A 10,619-nucleotide genomic window follows, 5' to 3' on the forward strand; every position below is an offset into this window, starting at 1 on the left:
ATCATTTTGTACACCCCAATATGTCTCCCCTTGCTGGCCTTTTTTCCAAGATGAATAATCCCAGCTGTTGCAACCTTCCCTCGTAGGGGAGATGCTCCAGCCCCTTAATCATTTTAGTTGCCTTTTTCTGCACTTTTTCCAGCTCTATAATATCCTTTTTTAGGTGTGGTGACCAGAACTGTACCCAGTATTCTAAGTGTGGTCACACCATAGATTTGTATATAATCTTGGTAGTTTTATTCCCAATTCCTTTTCCTAATTATGCCTAACACGGACTTTGCCTTTCTTACAGCAACCGCACACTGGATCGACATTTTCATCAAGCTGTCCACCACAACCCCAAGATCTCTTTCTCGGTCTCAGGGCCGGTGCCAGTCTATTTTGCGCCCTAGGCAAGGTGAGCTACTTTCACACACACACACCCCAAAAATGCCAACTTTGATTTTTAAGAACATGTGTTTCCTGGAAAAAAATAAGAAGCACAAAACTTGAAACTGCTAAGTTTATTTTAAAGTGCAAGAACTACGTCATGCCAATTAGAGCAAACAAATTGGAAAGGGACGTCTATGGGTCTAAAATGAATTATTTAATAGGAATATCACCTCCAAATCACACACACCCAACTCACACATGCGGGCACACACACACTCAGCATCACTCACTCCAAACAAACACATGCATTCACTCAAAGACCCCATGCACCCCATTCACCCATACATTCTCTCTCTCTCTCTCTCTTCCGGGCGCGTTCCGGAAGTCCGAATGTGGAGCCACCCCACCCCCACCCGAGTCCCTGGCTTCGCTTCAGCTGGGCTGGCGCAGGGCACCATCTCGCCCACCCAGGCCCAGCTGAATCCTCAGGCCGGGCCGGCTCACAGCCAATGCGCGTGAATGCTGCTCTGTGCCCAGTGCCCCTCTTAGCTTGGCGCTCTAGGCAGCTGCCTGAGTGGCCTCTATGGTAGCACCGGCCCTGCATGGTCTTGTCAGATCTCATCAAGTTGTACTTGAAGTTGGGATTTTTTTTGCCCCAACATGAATCAAATGTAATATACCTCTGAATATGAGTTCTGAAGGGAAAGAACAACAGCAGGAGAACTCTATTTAAGTCTTCAAACTGAAATAAGATCAAATCCTTAAATCCAAAAAGGAGCAGAGTTAAAACATTCAATTATACATCAAAAAATGATAAAAGCCACACACAATAAGGGTGCTTTTTCACCGCCTGCCTAAACCCACCATCAGGGATTGGGCAAGCGTCACCTTCTTTGGAGTGGAATTCCAGAACTGGGGTGCTGCCACAGAAAAGGCCCTGTTTCGCCTTCCCACCAACTGAATCTTGTTTGAGGCGGGGCGTGTAACAGGGACTTTGATGATGATCTCAACCTATAGGCAGGCTTGTATGACCAAATCAGCAATCCAAATTCCGAATATATCAAGCAGCCTTTACTATGTTCTGTTTTAAAGAAAAACGCAATGCATTTTCTAGTCATATCACAGCATTAACACTGATCTGCTGAAGTCCAGACACCAGCCAACGATTATTTCCCCCTGCTTTAATTTAATTAATCGCTATCATTATGGTACAAGGAGATTTGTAAAAAAAAAAATTAAAAAAATGCCAGGAGAACAGAATGTTACTGATGGATAAATATCTCCGCTGAGAAACTTAAATGTCAGGGTGAAGGTTAAACATTCTGGTTTCAGCTCAGTGTTTATCAAGCAGCTGAAGATGGCGATCCTGCAAGGCTACCTGGTTTTGCATGCCATCTCCTTCCTGAAAAACAAGATCTAGATGCTGCCGGTCTGGGAACGACGTACTTCTTTCTCCGAGGAAATGCCAAACCTGACAACAACACAGGATGAATTCTTAGAACCAATGGTTGCTCACAGCACATGGCAAGGCTGGAGTTCGTTTGCATGATGCGAGGGGTGGACAACATTTGGCCCACCAGATGTTTCGGTTTACAACTCCTGCCATCGTAGAATCATACGATAGTAGAGTTGGAAGGACCTATAAGGCCATCTAGTCCAACCCCCTGCTAAGTGCAGGAATCCCCCCTAAAGCATCCCTGACAGATGGTTGTCCAGCTGCCTCTTGAATGCCTTAAGTGTGGGAAAGCCCACCACCTCCCTAGGTTACTGGTTCCATTGTCATACCGCTCTAACCGTCAGGAAGTTTTTCCTGCTATCCAGCCGGAATCTGGCTTCCTGTCACTTGAGCCCGTTATTCCGTGTCCTGCACTCTGGGAGGATTGGGAAGAGATCCTGGCCCTCCTGTGTGTGCCAACCTTTTAAGTATTTGAAGAGTCCTGTCATGCCTCCCTCACCATTGATCATGCTGTTGGCCAAACGCACCTGGCACTCAGCCCAGAGGGCTGTACTAACAACAGTCCTGAACCCATGAATTAAAAACTCAATTTTAATCCTACTCTTGAAGGGGAGGAGTTTGACAAGGCCAGAACAAAACAAAAAGTGGTGAATTGTAAACCACCATTTATTTAGCCTGGAGAAGAGAGGATTGAGGGGAGACAGGATAGCACTCTTCAAAGACTTGAAAGGCTGTCACACAGAGGAGGGCCAGGATCTCTTCTCGATCCTCCCAGAGTGCAGGACACGGAATAACGGGCTCAAGTTACAGGAAGCCAGATTCCAGCTGGACATCAGGAAAAACTTCCTGACTGTTAGAGCAGTAAGACTATGGAACCAGTTACCTAGGGAGGTCGTGGGCTCTCCCAGCATAGAGGCCTTCAAGAGGCAGCTGGACAGCCATCTTTCAGGGATACTTTAGGGTAGATTCCTGCATTGAGCAAGTGGTTGGACTCGATGGCCTTATAGCCCCTTTCCAACTCTACTATTCTATTAACCTACCTGGTGTTGCCCAGGTCCTTGAATAGCAATGATCTCTGTAGTCCACTCCACTCCCCAACTGACCCAAGAGCATTTTGAAATGAAAAGGAGCAACTGGCAATTCAGCTGGAATTCAGAGCATTGTTGTGTAAGCCTGATTGTGACCTCAGAGATTCATACATGTCTTTATTTTAAAGGGATACACCATTTTCCCCCCTCTGCAGTTTGCCAACATTAAATAAAAATCTGTCAGGGATGCTTTAGGGTGGATTCCTGCACTGAGCAGGGGGTTGGACTCGATGGCCTTGTAGGGGGTTGAGCAGGGGGTTGGACTCGATGGCCTTGTAGGCCCCTTCCAACTCTACTATTCTATGATTCTATGATTTACTTTATTTTAAAATGACTTTTGGGTCTGCCTTTATGGGCAGACTCGTCAATATCCATTTGGGACCTGGCTGATCTTCCTTTGCTGGTGGTTCTGGTTTGGAGAAAGATGCTGCAGCTGACCCAGCAGGCTTGCGGGGGGTGGGGTGGGGGTTGAGAATTCGCTTCCCTTCGATTCTGCAACCCCAGGGCAACATCTGGCATTTTCTTTAATACGATTGCGACTTGCAATTCTATTAATAGCAATTCTATTAAATTCTATCCATCCAGTGGGGGGTGGGGGGATCTAAACAGATGGGAATACTTTTATCAGGACCAAATTAAAATGTCACAAAGGAAGACAAGGACATCACATGGCAACCTCAAGCAGCCACCATGGAAGCCTGTGGAGTACTTGTGTGTGAGAGAGCACAGCAGCCCAGACTCCCTGAAGCCGCGCCTCATCAGACTGAGACTGGGTTCACACAACACACTCAACCACGGAGTGTAGGTTAGCGTGAGTTGTTGATGAACCATGGGTTGTTCGTTGAACTATGGGTTAACGTGCTGACTGAACCCAGGACATTTTCCTCAGGGTGGCTTGTTAACCATGCAGTGTGGTTTATTTTTTCTCAAACAAGCCACCTTGAGAACCCATGGTTTGTTCAGGGTGGCAAACAAGCCACACTGCAGGATTAACAAGCCACTTTCCCACAGTGCAGCGGGAAAAACACTGGCATAACGTGGACTTCTTGGCCAATCCACGTTAACAATCTCACTGCCCTGTTTTGGACCAGCGGAAGTTTTCAAACCATTTCCAAAGGCAGCCCCACGTATAACGCGTTGCAGCAATCCAGAGCGTGGGTCACTGCAGCTAGGCGGTCTCTGTCTGGATAAGGGCCTAGTTGATATTATCAGCCCAAGCTTACAAGATGTTGACCGCTGCCCCTCCTTTGCTGAAAATGAGATTGCATCCTGTTAGCGGCTGGCTCTGAATTTTCAGCAAGGGTGTTGTGTTCTAAAACACACAAACACCAGCTGTCCTGAGAACCTTTACTGAGGAATGCTGTGAAAATATTCATTTGTCATGACAGAGGTGGAGAAGCTCAGCCCTGGGGGGTCAACCCAGCCTGCTGGGGGTACAGCTGTCCACGCTGCCTTCCACCTAAAATAATAATAATAATAATAATAATAATAATAATAATAATAATAATAATAATAATAATAATAATAATTTGTTACCCACCTTTCCCCCTGGATTGAGGCAGGGTACAACACAAATAAAAACACTATCATTTCATGGTACAGTCCCCCTCCCACTACTCTAAAAGGTCAAAACGCCCCTCCTAAGGCTGTTTCTGGCAGTCCAAGCTTTAAATTTAGATATGCCGGTATTTTGGCCCCGATCTGTTTTGCCTTTGGCCCATCACGTAGACAATGGAGCGGATTTGTTTTCTTTTGCTCCGAAGGGGCAGGCCCAACTGGATCAAATTACAAGAAAATGGATTTCAACTACACATTAGGAAGAACTTCCAAACAGCATAAGCGGTTTGGCAGTAGAACAGACTGTTTCGGATGGTACGGGGCGGGGGGGGACTCTCCGTTGTTAGATTTTTAAAAAAGCTGGCCGGCCACCTTTTAGGGATGTGGCGGCAGCAGGTTTCCTGCATCATTGGAAGTATGGACTGCATGACCTTTAGAGATCCCTTCCTTCTCTATGATTCTATGAGGTTCAATGGCTGAATTGGGGGGGGGGGAATGCTATTGGGACAGGGGAACAAGGCCCTGAACTTGAAGAAAGATCAAGGATGGGATGGATTCCATCTAGAGGTTGGAGAATCAAGTAAGAATTCACTCGTGTTATCTGCTAATCCTGCCAGCGTTCCTCTGAAGAATTTGGAGCATCAAATCTATTAAGGGATCTCAATGATCACTGTACGGTGGACATTCAACTGGCCAAGTCCCAAATCTTTAAAAATAAATATTTATTTATTTATTTATTTATTACACTTATATACTGCTCCCATAGCCAGGGCTCTCTGGGCAGTTTACAGAAATAAACTCTGATAATTAGAATTTCACCCAGTTTCGGCTGGACATCAGGAAAAACTTCCTGTTAGAGCAGTACAACAATGGAACCAAGTTACCTAGGGAGGTTGTGGGCTCTCCCACACTAGAGGCCTTCAAGAGGCAGCTGGACAACCATCTGTCAGGGATGCTTTAGGGTGGATTCCTGCATTGAGCAGGGGGTTGGACTCGATGGCCTCAGAGGCCCCTTCCAACTCTACTATTCTATGATTCGAAGTCCTGATTCTCCTCTGCTTGGCATTAGTGAGACCACACGTGGAGTATTGCGTACGATTCTGGGCACATTTCCAGGACAGACAGGTTGGATCAGGTTCAGAGGAGGGCAACAAAGATGATACAGGCACATGCCCTATGAGGACACGCTGAAGGAACTTGGGATGTTCAGTCTGGAGAAAAGGAGACTGAGGGGAGACACGTTAGCAGTGTTCAGGTACATCAAAGGGGGCCACACGGAAGATGGTCAAGAACTATTTTCCACGGCCACAGAAATTAGGGCCCGAAATAATGGGTATAAGTTACAGCTACCTAGATTCCGATTAAACATAAGGGAAAACTTCCTGATGGTAAGATCTGTATCTCACACTATTGCCCCGCTCGTGCTCTTCGCTCGTCTGATGCCATGTTTCTCGCCTGCCCAAGGACCTCTACTTCCCTTGCTCGGCTCCGTCCATTTTCGTCTGCTGCCCCTTACGCTTGGAACACTCTTCCAGAACATTTGAGAACTACAAGTTCAATCGCAGCTTTTAAAGCTCAACTAAAAACTTTTCTTTTTCCTAAAGCTTTTAAAACTTGATGTTGTGAAGACTTTATACTGTTAGTTTTACCCTACCCTGTGCCTGCTTACCCTACCCTGTGCCTGTTTGCATTCTCTTCCCCTCCTTATTGTTTTACTATGATTTTATTAGATTGTAAGCCTATGCGGCAGGGTCTTGCTATTTACTGTTTTACTCTGTACAGCACCATGTACATTGATGGTGCTATATAAATAAATTAATAATAATAATAATAATAATAATAATAATAATATTTATTTATATAGCACCATCAATGTACATAATGGAACAGTCTACCTACGGAAGTTGTAGGTTCTCCATTTCTGGAGGTTTTTTTTTTTTTTAAAAAAAAGAGGCTGGACAGCCACCTCTCATGGATGGTTTAATTGGTTTTCCTGTATATTGCAGAGGGTTGAACTAGATGACCCTTGTGGGCCCTTGCAACTTAACAATTCTATGGTTTTTATACCCTTTCAAAAGCCACTGTAAATGTATATGTATAACTTTGAACCATCTTCTAGGTAAGTTATTAGACCACATGAACACAGACGAATAAGACATCTCTCCTGAAAGTTGACATTGTTTTCATAGGAAGAGTCAATGCGCATGACGTGATCTCCCCACCTCCACCCTTGAAGAAGTCACTTCTGAGAACACACACACACCCAATACTTTTTGAACTATGAGTAAGCGGAGATTACAGTGAGCCCAGGTGCGTTTCAAGTTCTATTCTGGCACTGCGTGTTCTCAGATTAAATGACGATGCAAAAAGAAAGGGGAGGGGGGAAACACACAGGCAGAATGACAGATGTGGAATTTGCCAGAGACGAAGTAATTTTATAAGATTTTAAAAAGACTAAAAATGAGCCTGTTGGAACCGGGTGTTTGTTTTAAAGTTGAAGGCTGAACAGCATCCACGATTCAGTGCAAATGCAAGATTTCACATCGCACCTAGCGCTATTAGAATCTCCACTTTAAAAGAAGGAAGAGGCAGCGTCACATTGCAGTAAAGCCATTTTTATAAGCATTAGAAGTGATACCAGTGAAGTCTTGGACTCTGGCTGGACATCAGGAAAAACTTCCTCACTGTTAGAGCAGTACGACAATGGAACCAGTTACCTAGGGAGGTTGTGGGCTCTCCCACACTAGAGGCCTTCAAGAGGCAGCTGGACAACTATCTGTCAGGGATGCTTTAGGGTGGATTCCTGCATTGAGCAGGGGGTTGGACTCCATGGCCTTATAGGCCCCTTCCAACTCTACTATTCTATAATTCAATGATTTATATACCGCCCCATAGCGGAGACTGAAAGAATTGGGCATGTTTAGCCTGGAGAAGAGGAGATAGCACTCTTCAAATACTTGAAAGGTTGTCACACAGAGGAGGGCCAGGATCTCTTCTCGATCCTCCCAGAGTGCAGGACACGAAATAGTGGGCTCAAGTTAAAGGAAGCCAGATTACAGCTGGACATCAGGAAAAACTTCCTGACTGTTAGAGCAGTACGACAATGGAACCAGTGACCTAGGGAGGTTGTGGGCTCTCCTACACTAGAGGCCTTCAAGAGGCAGCTGGACAACCATCTGTCAGGGAAGCTTTAGGGTGGATTCCTGCATTGAGCAGGGGGTTGGACTCAATGGCCTTATAGGCCCCTTCCAACTCTGTTATTCTATGATTCTATGACTCTCCCAAATGTATACAAATATATATGAGAATCACAAGATTGCTACATGGGCAGAGAATCTTCAGACTTTTTTAGAATCAGGGGTTTGGTTTTAAAAATAATAATTCCAAAATAACCCTAACAGGTATGAGGAACACCTTTGAAGGCCTCTTTGCTCTCCCAGTTCCACTAACCTAATAGCCAACTCCAAGAGACACTAGAAGCCAATACCTTCAGTTTGCCGGAAATGACGTTTTAGGGCCATGATTTGTACCTTGTTGCTTTCCCACCCACCCCCAGACAAAACTAAAATATTTGCCTCATGGTATAATTTATTCAGATTACAGAAACTAGCTTTGCTCGATACCAAATATTTTATTGGTTTAATGCCAGGTACACACAGAAATCCCCATCTGAATTACCAAAATGCAGAACTCAGTGCATGTATACCGAACAGGGTTACCAAGGGCAGCTATTTATCCCGGGTGAAAGCTAACCACCCCATCATCCACAGAAGGCCGCTGCCAGTAACCCCAAACCCAGTTCATACTTTGGTTCTGGTAATGGAACAGCGGTATGGAAGAAGACTTTGCCCCCGCCGCTCACCTCAAAGAGAGCGCAAGCTAGGAAGTCCACAACAGGGCCTGATTGTGGAAGGGGCTACATCCCCAGCTGGTCTTTTCTGCCCCACCGGGTGTCGTGCTGGAGAGCCCAAACTGAAATTGCCCTTGGAGAGGACAAAGAGGAACAGTGTCTGAACCAGGGCTTTGCCTCCTGCCCAGGTCCAATTCTCGCTCGCTTCTCCCCAATGCACGGAAGGCTTCACTGCCACAACCACAAGACAATCCAAAACGGTCAACGTCCTGAAAACAGACTGACTAGCCAGACCAGAACGGAGTTCCCCTCTCCCTTCTCCTGTAGTGAATTTTCTTGGCTGAACTGCCTGAGTAAACTGGGACAGACCCATCCCAATTTCCCCTCCTCTAGGCTTTCGCTCCTTTTACTCATGTCTTCTGGAACAATGATTGCTTTTCTGCAGGCAGTTTCTGCATGCTCCTTTATCTAGAGATAAGGTTGACGGATCCGTGGGAGAGGCAGCGATCGGACAGATTGGATTGGATGTTCTCACACAAAAAAACAACCCTTCCAATGTTATGGTTCTGTCTTCGAGAACGGCATACACTTTAATCAACAGAAATCGGAGGAGCATTCATTTTTGACCACCACCGCCTCTCCCGAAGAGACAGGATTTCAGCGCAACGGGAGGGTGCCACTCTATCATATTCCACTGCAGGGATGTCATTCCAGCGTTCCCAGCTGTGATCACTACGGCATTGCCCCCTGGCTTCGAAGGATGTAACACCAAGCTGCACCCTCCAGACCAAGATTGTACATCAGCTAAAAGGGAGGGGAATTGGGTGTGTGTGTGTGTTTCCCTGAAAGCAAAACTTTGCTGGAGTGGGGTCTTTTTCAGGCTTTGTAAAGCAGAGCTTATATAATAGACCGCCAAAAAAAATGCTAGGCTACAGCACATCTAGCTGTCTTATTTACGATCACCCATTGTTTCATTCTCACAGCAACAGCATTTTAACAATGAAACCTTGATGTGCATCGTAAAAATGGGAACATTTCAGGTCATTCAACACCGTGGGGTGGGTGGCGTTGCCTGCTCCTCGCAGTGAGAGAGATGTGCACTGTGTATCTATCAGAGGAGGGACAAGCTATAAGACTTCAGCCAGATTCCCATGGAGGCGGTCACCCTAAGGGCAGGACGGACCGCTCGAGACTGCAGCAAGGGCTTCGTCGATTCGAAGGCTTCCCTCTCCACGCACCCGCAAGAAAAAAAAAATCCCCTTCACATCAAAACCTAGCATGTCAAAAAGCTTGCGGCCGTGTCTTCGCCTTGACTTGCTAGGTTTCTATCTGCAAGGAATTTGGCGGTTGAGGAAGGAACATCCAAATCACAGGAGCCCACATCAGTAGCGTCAAATGGTACCACCTCAATGAGGACGGCATCTGTCCCCTCCTTTTCCCTTCCTACCATTGGATCTTCCTGTCCCAATTTTTTCCACAAGAAGTAGAGGTAACCCTCTTAAGCATCACAGTTTTCTTCTCAACCCGGTAAATAAGAAAAGGCCCAAGGTCACGGAATCCAGGATCTTAGTCCTTACAAGGGCCAGCTAGAGTGGCCCTTGACACGAAGGAAATGGCCCACCCTGCGTTTCTGTTCGTAGCACCTAGTAGTGTGAGCGATGCTGCTGCTGAACAGGGAGGCTTCGCTTAGGCACCGCGGCGAAGAGCTGTCGATACCGACCTGCCGCAGAGACGTCATGCCAGCACTTACAGCGGTCAGGTCACCACGGTTCTCCCTCCGCTGGCTTGGAGCCCAAGATTAGTGGGTCTCCCCAATCCCACCAGAATTGCTTGCCAAAGGCTGAATTTGTACAATCCACGGCCTAAAAAGGCTGGCATTCACACAGTCGGTCACTAGAGGGAAATCTTTCCCCCAAAATGCACCTACTAGGCCAGGGATCAAGCAGCCCTTTTCTAATGAGATCACCCGTCCCCCAACTAGATGCCCTATAAATCAGCTCCAGCCAACAGCCAGGAATTCTGGGGGCTGTAGTCCAAAGCATCTAGGGAGCACCAGGTTGAGGAACGCCGATTGAGAGGGTTCATCTAGAGTCCTTAGCAAGAAGAACCTGCCAGCTGAAACTAGAAGCAGAACCGTTGACAACGGACATGCACAAGCGGCACGGAAGGAAATGATTCCTGGATGTCGACGCAGCCAGCACTTTGGGGGCAAATTAAATTTTCACGTGAAAAAAGCTTCAGGTATTACACGACTGGGGTGTGTGTGTCTCCTTACATTGTTGCTGGACTTGGTAGC

This window comes from Elgaria multicarinata, chromosome 22, assembly GCF_023053635.1.
Source record: "Elgaria multicarinata webbii isolate HBS135686 ecotype San Diego chromosome 22, rElgMul1.1.pri, whole genome shotgun sequence".
Classification (NCBI taxonomy): Eukaryota; Metazoa; Chordata; class Lepidosauria; order Squamata; family Anguidae; genus Elgaria; species Elgaria multicarinata.